Source organism: Dasypus novemcinctus, chromosome 9 (genome assembly GCF_030445035.2).
Source record: "Dasypus novemcinctus isolate mDasNov1 chromosome 9, mDasNov1.1.hap2, whole genome shotgun sequence".
Lineage (NCBI taxonomy): Eukaryota > Metazoa > Chordata > Mammalia > Cingulata > Dasypodidae > Dasypus > Dasypus novemcinctus.
This window is the reverse complement of record NC_080681.1, coordinates 72244549-72261649: the sequence shown is the minus strand read 5'-3', so window position 1 is coordinate 72261649 and position 17101 is coordinate 72244549. Positions and strand designations below refer to the sequence as shown.

At 40.4% G+C, this 17101-nt stretch overlaps 1 protein-coding gene across 5 annotated transcripts in view; it reads left to right on the top strand.

The window, feature by feature from the left end:
* FGGY (FGGY carbohydrate kinase domain containing) overlaps nucleotides 1-17101 on the top strand; it is a 531195-nt gene that overhangs the window by 5002 nt on the left and 509092 nt on the right. The gene's annotated exons all lie outside the window — the stretch shown is intronic.

Sequence of the window (17101 nt, the reverse complement as noted above, 5' to 3'; positions counted from 1 at the left end):
GGTGGGCATTTAGATCATCAGTTTTAGCTCTTTCTTCTTTTTTAACGTAAGTATTAAGGTCTATAAATTTCCCTCTCAGTACTGCTTTTGCAGTGTCCCATAGGTTTTGATATGTTGTTTTCTAATATTCATTTGTCTCAAGATATTTGTTGAATTCTCTGGCAATTTCTTCTTTGACCCACTGATTGTTTTAAGAGTGTATTGTTTAATCTCCATATATTTATGACTTTTCCCTTTTTCCGTTCATTATTGATTTCCAGCTTTGTTCCATTCAGACTTGTCTTGTGACCTAACATATGGTCTATCATGGGGAAGGATCCACGGGCACCTTGATACTGCTGTTTTGGGGTGCAAATGCTCTAAAGATGTCTGTTAGGTCTGGTTTGTTTATCATATTATTGAAATTCTCTGTTTCTTTATCCTCTCTCCATATGTTCTATCCAGTACTGAGAGTGGTGTATTTAAGTCTCCAACTGTTATTGTAGAGACATCTGTTTCTCCCTTCAGCCTTGCCAGTGTGTGCCTTATGTATCTTGGGGCACTCAGATTAGGTGCATAAATATTTAGAATAGTTATTTCTTCTTGGTGAATTGCCCATTTTATTAATATATAATGACCTCCTTCATCCCTTATAACAGTTTTGGATATAAAATCTATTTTGTCTGATATTAGTATTGCTACTCCAGCTCTTTTTTGGTTACTGTTTGCATGGAATATCTTTTTCCAACCTTTCACATTTAATCTTGTTGTGTCCTTATACCTGAGGTGAGTATCTTGTAGACAACATAGAAATAGCTCATATTTTTTAATCCATTCTATCAGTCTTTGTCTTTTGATTGGGCAGTTCAGGCCATTAACATTCAGTGTTATAACTCTACAGGCATTACTCACTTTGTCCATTTTGACCTTTGGCTTTCCGTTGTTGTATCGTACTATAGTGTATCTTTTTACCCTTTCTGATATTCTTTATTTCTACACTTTTCTCCAAGTCTCTTGTCCTTGTTTTTTCCTTTCAGGCTGTAGCATTCCTTTTAGTATATCTTGTAATTCTGGTCTTTTGGTAACATAGTCTATCAGTTTGTGTTTGTCTGTGAAGACTTTGAACTCCCCTTCATTAAAAAAAAAAGATTTATTTATTTATTTATTTCTCTCTCTCTCTCCCCTTCCCCCCACCCCAGTTGTCTGTTCTCTGTGTCTATTTGCTACATCTTCTTTGTCCTCTTCTGTTGTTGTCAGCGGCACCAGAATGTGTTTCTTTTTGTTGTGTCATCTTGTGTCAGCTCTCCGTGTGTGCAGCACCATTCCTGGGCAGGCTGCACTTTCTTTCACGCTGGGCGGCTCTCCTTACGGGGTGTACTCCTTGTGTGTGGGGCTCCCCTACGCGGGGGACACCCCTGTGTGGCAGGGCACTCCTTGCGCGCATCAGCACTGCGTGTGGGCCAGCTCCACATAGGTCAAGGAGGCCCAGGGTTTGAACCACTGACCTCCCATGTGGTAGACAGATGCCCTAACCACTGGGCCAAGTCCGCTGCCTCCCCTTAATTTTTGAAGGACAGTTTTGCTTGATACAGAATTCTTGGCTAGCAGTTTTTCAATACCTTAAATACATCATACCGCTTCCTTCTTTCCTCCACAGTTTCTGATGAGAGGTTGGCACTTAATCTTATCCAGTTTCATTTGTATGTGATGCTTTGCTTTTTTCTTGCTGCTTTCACAATCTTCTCTTTATCTCTGATATTTGTCATTCTGAATAATAGGTGTTTTGGGGGTAGGTCTGCTCATGCTTATTCTGTTTGAGTTGCATTGTCCTTCTTGAATACTGATATTTATGTCTTTCATAAGGGTTGAAAAGTGCAGCAGTTTGATATTGTTTATGAATTCCAAAAGCAGATATTGGATTATGTTTGTAAACTGGTCTGTTCCTCTGGGCATATTAGACTATCTTGGATTCAAAGGTTCCCGCCCAATGTTCAGGGAGAATTTTGCTTCCCGAGGGTACAGAGAGGGTGGAGCACACTCCCCAGGACTAGGGAAGTTATGGTTGACACCCCATAGGCCTGAGAGGTTTGGGCCTGTCCCCCATGGATTAGGGAAGGCCACGTTGCCAACTTGTTGCTCTCAGAGGTTTGGGCCTGTATGCCAAAGGTTAGGGAGAATGTTGTCTTCATTTTACTATATGAGGGTGTCAAGACTCTAGCCCAAATATTGGGTAAAGTGTGGCAATCTCCCTAACACTCTTGGAGGATGAGGTCTAGAGCTCAGTCACTACCCAGATGCTTGGTGAGGGATGAACCAAGATAATGGCCATTGGGCAAGCCTGTGGAAAGGGTGGGTCCTCATGAGGCCCCAGAGAGAAGAAACCATTATCTTAAAAATGACTCTCAAACTTTAACATCTAATGAAGTATGCCCTGCATGTTTGTGGAACTGTTCTGGAACTGTTCTGGACCTGTAACTCTTGTTTCCCTCCCAGTTTTTCCTTATGGCAATGCAAATGTTTATCCTTTGTTAGTCCATTTGTGTATCGGAAGCAGATAAATGGTTTTATAAGTTCCAGAGGTGTATAGCAGACAGGATTTTGCCCCAAGACAAACTGTATTTTCATAAACTGATTGTGTAATGATTTTGTACTTAGTATTGTTACTGAAATAAGGTTTTCTGAATATTGTAATGTCTTTTTGGAATTCACAGTGTGGAGTGTAGCAGTTTGATACTATTTCAAATTCCAGAAGTAGATATTGGATTATGTTTGTAAACCAGTCTTTTTCTGTGGGCATATTAGATTATATTGGATTCAGAGGCTTCACTTTTGATTAAATAATGATTGAGGCTTTGATTGGGCCACATCGATAGGACTTTGGGCCTCCTCCCCCTTGGTTGGCAGAGACTCACAGAGTAACTGCACTGCAGGGAAGGGAGGTTGGAATTTTAATGCTGGAGCCTTGAGAAGTAAATACACAGAGAAGCAGATATGTGAGGCAAGAGAGAAGACTCCGTTAGACGTGACAGAGGCCCAGGGAAGAGACGTGAGCTGTTTGCCTGATAGTTTACAGCTGGCCTTGTGGAGAGAACAGAGCAGCTGAGCCAGGAGAGGGGACAGAGACAGGACTTATACCAGCCTACAGCTAATATTGGAAGAAGCTGAGACCATGGAGCCTTAATAGGAAGAAGCCTGAACTCTTGTAGACACTGGCAGCCATCTTACCCCAACACATGGCTATAGATTTTGATGAGAGAAGAAACTTATGCTTTATGTCCTGGTAACTGTAAACTTCTACCCCTTTATATAATTACCCTTTATAAAAGCCAACATATTTCTGGTATTTTCATCAGCACCCCTTTCATTGACTAACACAGGAGGGGTTCAGTCATTATTTCCTCAGGTATTCTTTCTGCCCCTTTTCCATTCTCTTCTCCTTCTGGGACACTAATAATGCGTGTTTCTGTGTTTGTTGTCATTCAATTCCCTGGGACTGGTTTCATTTTTTTTCATTTTCTCTTTCTGTTCTCTTGTCTTTTTCAGTTCAGATGTTCTTTCTTCAAAATTACTAATTCTGACTTCAGTCATTTCATATCTGCCCTCATGTGCCTCTAATGTATTTTTTCTTCCCCTCCCCCACCCTGCTATTTTTACTGCCTGTATCCATTCGCTGTGTGATCTATATCTATTTCTCTCTCTTTTTTTGGGTCTTCTTGTCTTTCTCCTCTAGGATTCACTGGGATTCAATCCTGGGGACCTCTGATTTGTGGGACCTGTCATTTGTGCCACCTCATTCCGGGTTTCTGCTGTGCTTCACCTTGATCTCCCCTTTCTCTCTCTTTTTATTGTGTCATCATATTGCTGTGTGACTCACTTGCACAGGCACTGACTGACCGTTCAGCCACTCAGCACACTGTGTAGGCACTGGCTCACTGCATGGACGCTGATTCGCCATGCAGGCACTCAGCTCGCTGCATGGGCAATCACGCGGGCACTCGGCTCTCTGTATGTGGGCACCTGGCTCACCATGTGGGCACTGGCTTGCCATGCAGACATGCTTTCTCATCTTCTTTTTCACCAGGATTGCACCTGGTCCTCCCATATGGTAGGCAGAGGCCCTATCACTTGAGCTGCATCTGCCTCCCTCTAATGTATGTTTAATCTCATCCATCGTGTCTTTCATTCCCATAAGGTCAGTTACTTTTCTTTGCAGACTTTCAAATCATTCTTTATGCTTACCCAGTGTCTTCTTAAGATCCTTTATCTCTTTTGTCGTGTTTTCTCGCCATTCTTTAAAATGATTTAGGAGAATTGTGTGATTATCATTGATTATTTCAAATCCTGAATCTCTGGTCGGAGCTGAAATTCAAAGCAGGTTTTGCTGGCTGAATTCACTGAAGAAAAGTCCTCTACCTCCCCTTCCCTTTTCCTTTGTAACAGCTGGCAGGAAGGAAGACCTCTGCTCCCCTTCCAGTCAGCTGAAATGAGCAGGGGTTTTACCCTCACTGAATAGCTCCGGGTGGGGGCGGGGAGTCCTTCCTGGTCATTGGGAAGGTTAGTAACTCACAGATTGTTGTTTCAGCTTCTTCTTCTCTCTGTCCCTCAACCTCCTGGGAATTGTGAAGCAGTGTCCTGATCTGCTGACCCCCAAAGCAGGTCCCTGAGGTAGCCTTTGGCTTTTTCTCTGTTGTTTTTGTGAGAGCTGCATTTTTTCTGCCTAATATGTTGCCATGTTTCCCTGCTCTTTTTTTTGACAAAGAAAGATTTTTAAGTGTAATGTTAATTGTTTTTTGTTTTTGTTTTTTTTTTTTAAAGATTTATTTTTTATTTATTTAATTCCCCTCCCCTCCCCCGGCTGTCTGTTTTCTGTGTCTTTTTGCTGCGTCTTGTTTCTTTGTCCGCTTCTGTTGCCGTCAGCGGCAGGGGAAGTGTGGGCGGTGCCATTCCTCGGCAGGCTGCTCCCTCTTTCGCGCTGGGCGGCTCTCCTTATGGGTGCACTCCTTGCGTGTGGGGCTCCCCTACGCGGGGGACACCCCGTGTAGCACGGCACTCCTTGCGTGCATCAGCACTGCGCTTGGGCCAGCTCCACACGGGTCAAGGAGGCCTGGGGCTTGAACCAAGGACCTCCCATGTGGTAGACGGAAGCCCTAACCACTGGGCCAAAATCCGTTTCCCTGTTAATTGTTTTAATAGAGATAGAACTATATCCAAGTTATTTATTTCTTCTTGAGTAACACTGATAATTTGTATAGTTCAGGGGATTTGCACATATTTAAGTTGCCACCTTTTTTACTTGAATGTACATAATATTCCCTTATTATCATTGTAATATTTCTGGAATCTATTGTGATTTAATCTCTCTCATGCCTAATATTGGTAATTTGTGTCTTTAATCTTTATTTTCCTGATCATTCTGACAATTTCTGCTCTGAAATTTATTTCCTTTCTTCTGCCTACTTTTAATTCCTTTAGTCTTTGTTTCCTCAAAAGATCTTTCTTCTTTTCTAAAATAGGCAATTTATGCTATAAATCGCCCTCTAAATGCTGTTTCAGCTGTATCCCACAATTTTGGTGTTTTGCGATTTAATTTTTGTTCAGTTTGAAATATTTTTAATGTCTCTTGATTTCTTCTTTGACCCATAGATAATTCAGAAGTATATTACTCAGTTTCCAAATATTTAGAGACAAATATCTTTCTAACACTGCTTTTTAATTTACAGTTTTTTTGAGATTTGCTTAATGGCCCAGAATGTGGTGTGTCTTGGTAAATATTGCATGTGCACTTGAATAGAATGTGCATTCTGCTTTTGTTGAGTGGAGTGTTCTTTAAATTCCCATTAGGTTGACTGATTACTGTTGTCTACTATATCCTTGCTGACTTTCTGTCTACTTTTTCTATCAGTTATTGAGACAGCAGCATTGAAATCTTGAGTATAATTTTAGATTTATGTATATTTCTTCTTTTAGTTCTGTCAGATTTTGCTTTATTTGTTTTGATGCTCCTTTGTTAGGTACATAATGTCTAGGATTGTTATGTTGTCTTGGTGAGTCATCTCCTTTATTATTTCATAATTTCTAGTAATATTCTTTGCTTTGAAATTGACTTCTCATTATTCCTGGTAATATCCTTAGTTCTGAATTCTAGCCACTCTAGCTTTCTTTTGAATACTGTTATATTATATAACTTTTTCCTCCTTTTACTTTTAACCTATTTGTGTCTTTATATTTGAGGTGGGTTTCTTAGAGGCAGTGTGCAGTTAGACTGGATAATGAAATAATCCTGACCATTTCTAACTTTTAATTGGGGTATTTAGGCTATTTATAGTTAATGTGATTATTGATATGGATTGGTTTAAATCTATATGTTTTAACTCTTTTTTTCTTTTCTATTCTATCTGTTCTTTGTTTTCTCATCCATCTTTTAAAGCCTTCTTTTAGATTAATAGTATTGTTTATGATTCCATTTTATCTCCTTTATTGGCTTATTAGGAATAACTTTTTTGTATTATTTTTGGTGGCTGCTTTAAGGTTTACAGTATAATTATTTAACTTATCAGAGTTTGTCTGCAAGTGATAATGCCACTTCACATGTAGTATAAGAACTTTTCAAGTGTCTTTCCATTTCCTCCCTTTTAGCCTTTGTGCTACTGCTGTTTTATATTTTACTTCCTGTATGTTTAAATTCTATAATACATTGGTTTTGTTTTAGCTGTAAACAATTATCTTTTTAAGACATTCAAATAATAAGAAAAAAATTTTTATATCTACACATATAGTGAGCATTGTATAGACCCTCATTTCGATATGATAAGTTTTTTCCTGCTTGGAGGACTTCTTGTATGTGGTTCTGCTGGTGATTTAATTCTTTCATCTTTTGCATAGTTTGAAAAAGTCTTTATTTTACCTTTACTTTTGAAAAGTTTTTCCACTGGATAAAGAATTCTAGGTAATTCTTTTTCCCTTGTTACTTCAAATATGTTGCTCTGCTGTTTCCTAGCTTCCCTTGTTTAATGAAAAATCTGTTGTTATTGTTAACATTTTTCCTTTGTATGGAACATGTCTTTTTTGCTCTGGATGCTTTCAGGATTTTTTCTTTTTCATTGGTTTTCAACAATTTGATTATCATATGTTTTGGTTTAGTTTTGTGTGTGTGTGTGCTTGGGGTACACTGGGATTTTCTTCTTGAATCTGTAGGTTTTCATCAGTTTTGGAAAAACTTCAACCGTTGTGTCTTCAAATTTATCCTATCTTCTCCTTTCTTCTTTCCTTATGAGACTCCCATTTCACATACACTAGGTCACTTGATATTGTTTCACTACTCACTGATTTTTTTAAAATAACTTTTTAAAAAATAACTTTTTTCCCTCTTTTGCACTTTGGATAGTTTCTATTAACTGTGTCTTTAAGGTCACTCATCCACAATCTCATACAATCAGTGTTTTATCTCACACTTTCTAGTTCTCATTTCTAAGAGTTTGATCTGGGTCTTTTTTTTTACATTTTCTCTGTCTGAAATTTAAGTTTAATCTTTCCTCTAACTTTTTGAACATATGAAATGTAGTTATGACAGTGGTTTTAATATCCATGCTTACCAGTTCTATCATCTGTGTCAAATCTAGGTCAGTTTCTATTGATTTTTCCCTTTTTGGGTAGTATTTTCCTGCTTCCTTGCCTACCTAGTAATTTTTGGTTGGATAGCAGAAATTATGAATTTTATCTTGTTGGATATTTTTGTACTTCTATAAATATACTTGAACTTTGATCTGGGATGTGTTTAAGTTAATTTGGGAACAGTTTGATTCTTTTAGGTCTTCCTGTATGCTTTGTTAGGTGTCACCAGAGCAATGTTCATTGTAGGGCTAATTCTTCTTCTCTATTGAGGTAAAACCCTCTGTGTACTTTACCTGATACCCTGTGTATTATGAGATTTTCTACTTTGCTGGAGTGAACAGGATGGCTCTGTGAAGTCCATTCTTTGTGGTTCTCGGGAATTCTCCTTCAGTGTAGCTCTCTTCTTTGCAGTACTCTCCTCTGAGAATCCTGACATCCTTGTTCTTTACAGACTTCAGATCTATTTCCTCAACTAAGAGAGACTGCTGAGTTTCGTCTGGGTTCCTCCTTCCTGTGCCATGGCCTGGGAATATTTTCTAGGCATTAAATTGAACAATCATAGGACTTACCTCCTTTGTTTTCCATCTTCCTGGAACCATTATATTTTGTTGCCTGATGTCCAATGTCTTGAGAATCTTTGTTTTATATCTATATAGTAAATCTGGTCCTTATTACTCCATTTTGGCTAAAAGAAGAACTTTTCTTCAACTGGAATTTTTGAAGAAAATGTAATTAAAGACTACTAGAGGATATGAGAAAGAGATTTTGTGGTATTCAGGGGCCAGTACTAATGGGGGACTTTTACCACTTCAGGCCTGAAAGGGCATGATGAAGGAAGTATGTCAGAAGGAAACAGAAGATACCCTCAAATTAAGGTAATTTTCAATAAAGGAACCAGTTAGAAAGGTGAGTGAGGGCAGCCTGAAACCCTGGGACTAATAACAAACAGTAGAATTGCTATATCCTGAAGCCTAAAGGGGCCAGGGCACAGAATAGTTACCAGAACCGAAAAGGAGACAATCATGTGCAGATGCCTGCCTCAAGAGGATCTGTTACCTTAGGTCAAGAGATGCTATTAGTCCAAGGCAACTTCACAGAAACAGATCCCCAACATCATTCTTGTCTCTTCAGCCTTTTGCTAGTGGTCTCAGTTGCCAAACCCAATGGGAATACAGAGGGTTAGAGAGCCCTGGCAAGCCAGACTATAATCCTCAGCCTTTGGGACACAGAACAGGAAAAAAAGGGTGGAGAGTGGATATGTGGTAGAGAAGGGGCAAACTGAAAATAACCTGCACTCGGGGTCAAGGGTAACCTCTCAATTTCTGGTTACAGGATCAGGGTGGTCAGTGATGCCACTCACTGAAATAGTGAGGCGAGAAGGAATAGCATGCTTGGGGAAAAGTCCATTTGGCGTGTGAGGAAGAAGTAAGATTTTCTTCTCAGGCCAGGGATACTTTTTATCTGAGGCTCCTATAAACCTCTCTTATCTTCTTGAATTATTCGGGAAGTTGTTATCAAAGTAGGTGACTAAATGAAACAGCAGGATTAGAAACAGTGGTATTTGTGAGGGTCTGGTGGTATGTAACTATACCCCAGAGAAATATGTTCTTAAACTTAATCCATTCCTGTGGGTATAAGTAGGGCCTGTTGATGAGGTTACTTCATTTAAGGTGTGGCCACCTCATTTGGGATGGTTCTTAGTTCTATTACTGAAGTCCTTCATAATCAGAATGAAATTCAGACAGATAGAAAGAAAGCCACAGCAAACAAGAAGGTGAAATTTATCAGAACCTTGAAAGAGACAAGAGTCAGGAGAGGTTGGCACTTACGTTGCCGGCACCAGAACACTAGTCTTTGGGAAGAATGCATTGCCTTGCTGCCTTGATTTGAACTTTTTCTTATCCACAAAACTGTAAGCTAATAAATTGTGTGGTATTTGCTTGCGCAGCCAAGGAAACTAAAACGGGTGGGTTTAGGTATAGTGGGGTAATGAAGCAGAAATCATTCAGGCTAAATGTATCACCAGCCCCTTGGCTGTCTGAATTTGGGACTGAGCTACTTTAAAATCTGTAACTGACCAGGTTGAGAGCTGAGTAGTTTGGATTCTTCTAAACTGGCCAAGGAATGGAGTTATTAATATTAATTGGATATGGGGGATAGAAGTTGAGGAGATGTTAAAGTGTGTAAAATCAAGAATGATTTAGATAAATCTCAGTCTCACTTATCACATTCTGGGATTGTAGAATTATGTGACCAACTTTGACATTAGAATGAGGCTATTGTTAGGATTTATTAAAATTACAATATGACATAGTAGAAAAAGCAAAAATACCTCTCTGTTATTCACTGGCTCTGTGACCTTGAGCAAGTTACCTAATTGCTCCAAGCATTAGCCTTCTTATGACCCACTCCTCTTATTCCTTTGTGATGATTTGAAGCTGGATGGACCCCCAAAAATGATGTTCTTAAAGCTAATCCATTCCTGTGGATATAAATCTATTGTAAGTTTGACCTTTTGATTAGGTTACTTTGTTGGTAAGATGTGGTCCACGTTGGGTCTTAATCCTCTTATGGGTGTCATTTATAAATTGGATAAATATGGGGAAAGAGAGAGAGTGAAGGCCACAGAAGCCAGAAACCGAGAGCAGGGAAATCCAGTGGAGAGGGGAGAGACCAGCAGATGCCACCATGTGCCTTACCATGTTATAGAAGAGTCAGGACCACTTGCTTCCCATCTTCGGGGAGAAAGTGTTTCCTGTTAATATCTTGATTTGACCATTTTTTTCTACCTCAGACCTGTAAGCATGTAAGCTAATAAATCCCTGTTGTAAAACCAAACCCATTTCTGGTATATTGCTTTCTTCAGCCTAGCAGACTAAAATACCCTCTTTTACTTCCAGACCTATAAATAGACTGTATTCCCAAGAGGCCCCAAAAGGTGAGGTACAAAGTATAAACCATGAGGAGGTGCTGTACACTCCAAAAGAACTGCATGAATTTTCCAATTTATATAGACAGAAATCAGGGACTATGTGTGGGAATGAATATTAAGCATTTGGGATAATGGTGAAAGGAATGTAAGTTGGATCAGGCGGAATTTATTGATACAGTCTCACTAAACAGAGATTTCGGATTCAGTGTTGAAACTCAAGGGGTCAGAAAGGGCTGTAACAGTTTGTTCACATGCTGGAATCATGGACCAAAAGGTCTCCTTCATTGCCTGAAGTCCAAATGCTTGAACTGCCTTGACATAATATAGATGAGGCTTAGAGATATTGGAATGTTAGATTTCTCTATTAGAACACCTACCTTTCACCAGGACTGTGAGGAATAAATTTTGAGATTAACTCCATCTTTCCTGAAGAGCTCTGTGGTTGTTCTTCTCTGTAAGTCAGATAATACTGTGGGAACTTCTGTCATTGAACCTGGATGCTTAAACACAACAGGGATGATTCAGTCTCAGTTGGCAGAAGCCAAGTGACAGAACTTTACTGACAAAGACAGGGTGGGCATGGCTACCATAACGGACAGCAGACTCAAAGCAGTAATCAGAATAATCTGACATGCACAGACCTTTGTTTTTGGCTAGTAGATAATGAGCTACCTAGAAGTAAAAAGATGGTCAGTCTACTAAATTCTTACTTTATCTGTGTAGGCAGAAAAATTTTAGGTTAAGTGAACAAAAGTGTAACTTGAATGACAAAAAGTGTCACATCTTTTAATCAATCCCCAGACATGAGACAGTTTAAACCTGAGGTTCTTAACCTTTTTTGTTCCATGGACCCCTTTGCCAATCAGGTGAAAACCACGGATTCCCGTCCCAGAATGTAGCAGCAGATAGTTTTATGCCACTCAACTGGTGTCAAGTCAACTAGCGTGGGGTTTAACAACTACTGTAATTTCGAAGTATGGATGAGTATAAGCGATTTTTTGAGATATCCAACAACTGTAAAGTGATATGAAATGAATACTACTGTAATTTATTGCATGCATTCATACATGAAGGAAATGCTAGATTTTAGTTAGAGGTCAAAGAAAATAAAGATAATATATTGATTTTTTTCAATTCAAGCTCACAGACCCCCTGAAATCTTTCCACAGGGTTCTTTGGGCCCCTGGTTAAGAATCCCTGGTTTACAGATTCAGAACCCCTTGAATGAAGGGAAGGCTGTGTCCCCTTGAGAATGGACCTTGCTACACTGTCAAAATTTTATACTGTTAATCTTCCTCTCAGCCTTCGCCAAAGAGATCTATGACCTTTTATTAAGGTAACTGTGCATTAGTGAGAAGGAAGTGATTAGGCATTTTAGGGATTATTAAACACCAGCACAGAGGTGACATTAGTTCTGGAAGACCCAAAATGTCACTCTGGTCTACCAGTCAGAGTCAAGAATAGAGGTCAGGTGATTGATGGAGATTTAGCTCAGGTCTGTCTCATAGTGGATCCGGTATATGCCTGGACCCATTCTCTGGTTACTTCCCCAGTTTCAAAATGTGTGGTTGAAGTAGACATACTTGGCAACTGGTAGAATCCCCAAATTGGTTCCTTCACTTGTGGAGTGAGAGCTATTAAGGTAGGAAAGGCCAAATTGAAACAACTAGAACTAATAGTAAATCAAAATAGTAAAATAGTAAAATCAAAATAGTAAATAAAAAATAGTAAGTCAAAAGCATTACCAGATTCCTGGAGGGATTGCAGGGCTCAGTACCATCATGAAGGACTTGAAGGATACAGGGGTGGTGATTCCCACTAGATCCTCATTCAGCGCTCCTATGTGGCCTGTGCAGAAAACAGATGGATTTTAGAGGATTACAGTGGATTATCTTGAACTTAATCTGGTGGTGACTCCAATTGCAGCTGCTGTTCCAGAGGGTATATCATTGCTTGAGCAAATCAATATATCCCCTGGTACCTACTATACAGCTCTTGACCTGGCAAATGCCCTTTCTTAATTGCCACTAATAAAGACCACCAGTAACAGTTTGCTTTCACCTGGCAAGGCCAGAAATACACCTTCACTGTCCTACCTTGGGTATATCAGCTCTCCAGCCCTATGTCATAATATTGTCTGCAGGGACATAGATTGTCTCCCTCCCATAAGACATCCCACTGGCAAATTATATTGATGAGATCATGTTGATTGTACCTAGTGAACAAGAAGTAGCAACTACTCTAGACTTATTGATAAGCCATTGAAGTGTCAGAGGGTGGGAGATAAATCCAACAAAAATACAGGGTATTTCCACTGCAGTGAAATTTCTGCATGTCCTAAGTTGTTTGGCTTGTTGAAATATCCCTTCTAAGGTGAAGGATAAGCTTTTGCATTGGCCCTTCCTATGACCCAAAAAGAGGCACACTGACTAGTTGGCCTCTTTGGATTTTGGAGAGAACATATTCCTCATTTGAGTGTGCTAACTCCAGCCCATTTACTGAGTGACCCAAAGAGCTGCTAATTTTTTAGTAGGGATCTGAATAAGAGGAGGCAGAAGGTTCAGGTTGGTGTGCAAGCTGCTCTGTGACTTGGACCATATGATCAAGCAGACCCAATGGTACTGAAAGTGTCATGGCAGATAAGACACTTTCTATGGCAGGACCTTATAAGAGAGCCAAGGTGCAGACCCTTAGGATTTTGGAGCAAAACCTTGCCATCCTTTGCAGATAACTACTCTCCTTTTGAGAAGCAATTTTTAAAAAAATTGTCTTTTTTATAAGGTACATAAATCACAAAAATTGTTAAATTAAAAAATTTAAGGGAAACGGACTTTGGCCCAGTGGTTAGGGCATCCGTCTACCATGTGGGAGGTCCGCGGTTCAAACCCCAGGCCTCCTTGACCCGTGTGGAGCTGGCCATGCGCAGTGCTGATGCGCGCAAGGAGTGCCCTGCCACCCAGGGGTGTCCCCCGCGTGGGGGAGCCCCATGCGCAAGGAGTGTGCCCATGAGGAAAGCCGCCCAGCGTGAAAAGAAAGTGCAGCCTGCCCAGGAATGGCGCCACCCACACTTCCCGTGCCGCTGACGACAACAGAAGCGGACAAAGAAACAAGACGCAGCAAATAGACACCAAGAACAGACAACCAGGGGAGGGGGGGGAAATTAAATAAATAAATAAATCTTTAAAAAAAAAAAATTTAAGAGGTTTCCACATACCCCACACCCCACTTCCCCACTCCTCCCACATCAACAACCTCTTGCATCATTGTGGCACATTCATTGCATTTGGTGAATACATTTTGGAGCGCTGCTGCACTGCATGGATTATAGTTAGCAAATTTTGGCCTACTTCTGGGCTTTAGTGGAGACTGAATGCTTAAATATGGCCACCAAGTTACTGTGAAACCTTAGTTGCCCATCATGAACTTGTGTTGTCTGACCCACCGAACCATAAAGTTGGGTGTGCACAACAGCACTCCATCATAAAAATGAAGTGGTATATACGAGACAGAGCTAAAATGGGTCCTGAAGTTATAAGTAAGTTACATGATCAAGTGACCTAAATGCCCATAGCCTCCACTTCTGCCACATTACCATCTTTTTTCCAGCCCATAGCTATGACCTCTTTGGGAGTTCTTTACAATCAGTTGCCCAAGGAAGAGAAAATTCAGGTCTGATTTATATATGGTTCTGCATGATACACAGGTACTACCTGAAAGTGAACAGCTGCAGTGCCATAGCCCCTTTATGGAGTATCCCTGAAGGACAGTAGTAAAGGGAAATCCTTCCAGTGGGCAGAACTTTGAGGAGTGCACCTAGCTGATCATTTTGCTTGGAGGGAGAATAGGCCAGAGATGAGTTTGTATGCTGATTCACGGGCTTTTGCCAATGGTTTAGCTAGATGGTTGGGAATTTGGAAGGAACATGATCGGAAAATTGGTGACAAAGAGATGAGGAATAGGTCTGTGGACAGACCTTTCAGAGGGGCTAAAATACATGAGGAAATTTGAGTCCCATATGAGTGCTTATCAGAGGGTGACTTCAGCAGAGGAAGACTTAAATAATCAATGGATAGGATGATCCTTTTTTTTTTTTTAAATTTATTTAATTTTTTAATTTCTTCCCACCCCCTCATTGTTTGCACTTGCTGTGTCTGTTCAGCTTCCTTGTTTCTTTTAGGAGGTACCGTGAACTGAACCTGGGTTTTTCTTCCAGTGTCTCTTGTTGCATCATCTTTTTGCGTTATCTTGCTGCGCCTGCCCATCGTGTCAGTTCGCTGTCTTGCTTGTTCTCTTTAGGAGGCACCAGGAACCTCTCCTCCCTGCTTTGTTGTGTCTTTCGTTATGTTTTTCTTCTGTGTCTCTTGTTGAGTCAGCTTGCAGTGCCTGCCTGTTCTGCCAGCTTGCTGTGTTCTCTAGGAGGCACCAGGCATGAACCTGGGACCTTCCGTGTGGTAGGCGGTAGCTCAGTTGCTCAAGCCACATCCCCTTCCCTGGTTTGATCCATTCTGTGGGTAGTACTCAGCCAGTTTCCCCAGCCACTTCTGTTATTGTCCAATGGGCTTATGAACAAATTAGCCATGGTGGTAGGGATGGAGGTTATTCATGGGCTCAGAAACATGAATTTCCACTCACAATGGGTAGCCTGCTTACAGCCAGTGCTGAGTGTCCAATTCCCAGCAGTAGAGACTCACACTCAGTCCCCGATATGGCACCATTCTCCAAGGTGATCAACCTGCTGCCAGGTCTCAGATTGATTATAGTGAACCACTTCCATCATGGAAATGGCAGCATTTTGTTCTAACTGCAGTAAACTCATACTCCAGATAAGGGTTTGTCTTCCTTGCACACAATGCTTCTGTCAGACCTACAGAAGGCCTTACAGAATGCCTTATCCATCATCATGCTATTCCACACAGCATTGCCTCTGATTAAGGGACCTACCTGACAGCAAATGATGTGCGGGAATGGGCACATGCTCATGGAATTCACTGGTTTTACCATGTTCTCTACCATCTTTAAATAGCTTGATTGATAAAACAGTGGAGTGGCCTTTTGAAAACTTAAATTATGGTGCAACTTGGTGGCAATACCTTGCAAGGCAGGGGCAGTGTTCTCCAATAGGCTGTTTATACTCTAAATCAGTATCTGCTCTTTGGTGCTGTTTCTCTCATAGCCAGGATTTACAAGGGGTGGAGATGGGAGTTGCACCGTTCACTATAACCCCTAGTGATCCACTAGAAAAATTTTTGCTTCCTGTCACTGCAGCCTTAAGTTTTGCTTACGTCTACCAGGATACATAACAATTCCATTGAACTGGAGGTTAAGAATGCCAACCAGTACCTCTGGGCTCCTCCTGCTTCTGAATCAACAGACAAAGACAGGAATTATTGTACTGGCTGGGTTGACTGATTCCAATTATCGATGGAAGATAGGTCTGCTACTACACAATGGAAGTAAAGTTTGTATGTAATACTGGAGATCCGTTAGGGTGTTCTTAGAGTTACCATGCTCTGTGACTAAAGTCAAAAGAAAACTGCAACAATCCAATTCAGGAAGGACTACTAATGTCTCAGAAACTTGAGGAATGAAGGTTTGGGTTACCCCACTAGGCAAAGAACCACAGCCAGCTGAGGTGTTTACTAAGGGTAAAGGGAATTTGGGAACTGACCACGTGATCAGTTACAGAAACAAGAACTGTCATGGTTATGAATATTTCTTCCTTATTTTGTTATGAGTATGTTTGTGTGTGTGTGTTCTATAAACCAATTATCTTTGGTTTCTTCCCTATCTTATTCCCTTATCGTATGACATAACTTGTATTAACTTCATGTTGCAGTATTTAAGTTACAGGTTATCAAGTTTAAAAGTGAATGTTACTCAGGGACTTGCACACTATACTGGGAAAAAGTTAGTGCCTTACCAGTTGTATGTAAGGTAGGTGAGTATTTTAAGGCAAAAATATGAGTGCTATTGTTTTTATTTGGAGATTAAGTATGGTTTCAGGAAATGTGTATGTGTGTCAAGTTGAAAAGATTATATACTGTAAAGGTTAAGTTCATGTGTCAACTTTGCCAGTGTTTTAGTTTCTTATACTGCTCAAGCAAATACCGTGAAATGGTTCACCTTAAACAATGGGATTTTATTTGCTCCTAGTTGGGAAAAAGTCCAGATCAAGGCATCATCAAGGTGTTACTTTCTCCCCAAAGACAGTGGCATTCTGGGGCTGGCTGCCAGTGATCCTTAGTTCCTCTGTCACATGGGAAGACCCATGTTGGCATCTCCAGGTCTCTTCCTGGTTCCATTTCAGCTTTTTGCTTCCTCTGGCTTTCTCTGTCTTTGTCTGAATTTTATTCTCTTATAAAGGACTTAGGTCATAAGATTAAAACCCATCCTGATTGGGGTGGGTTATACTTTAACTGAAGTACCGTAATCAAAAGGTTATACTCACAGTGGTTTCACATCCACAGGAATGGATTAAATTCAGGAACATGTTTTTCTGGGGGTACATACAGCTTTAGACCACCACAACCATATTGTGGTGTCAGGCAATCAACTTAGGAGATTGCCTTCAACAATGAG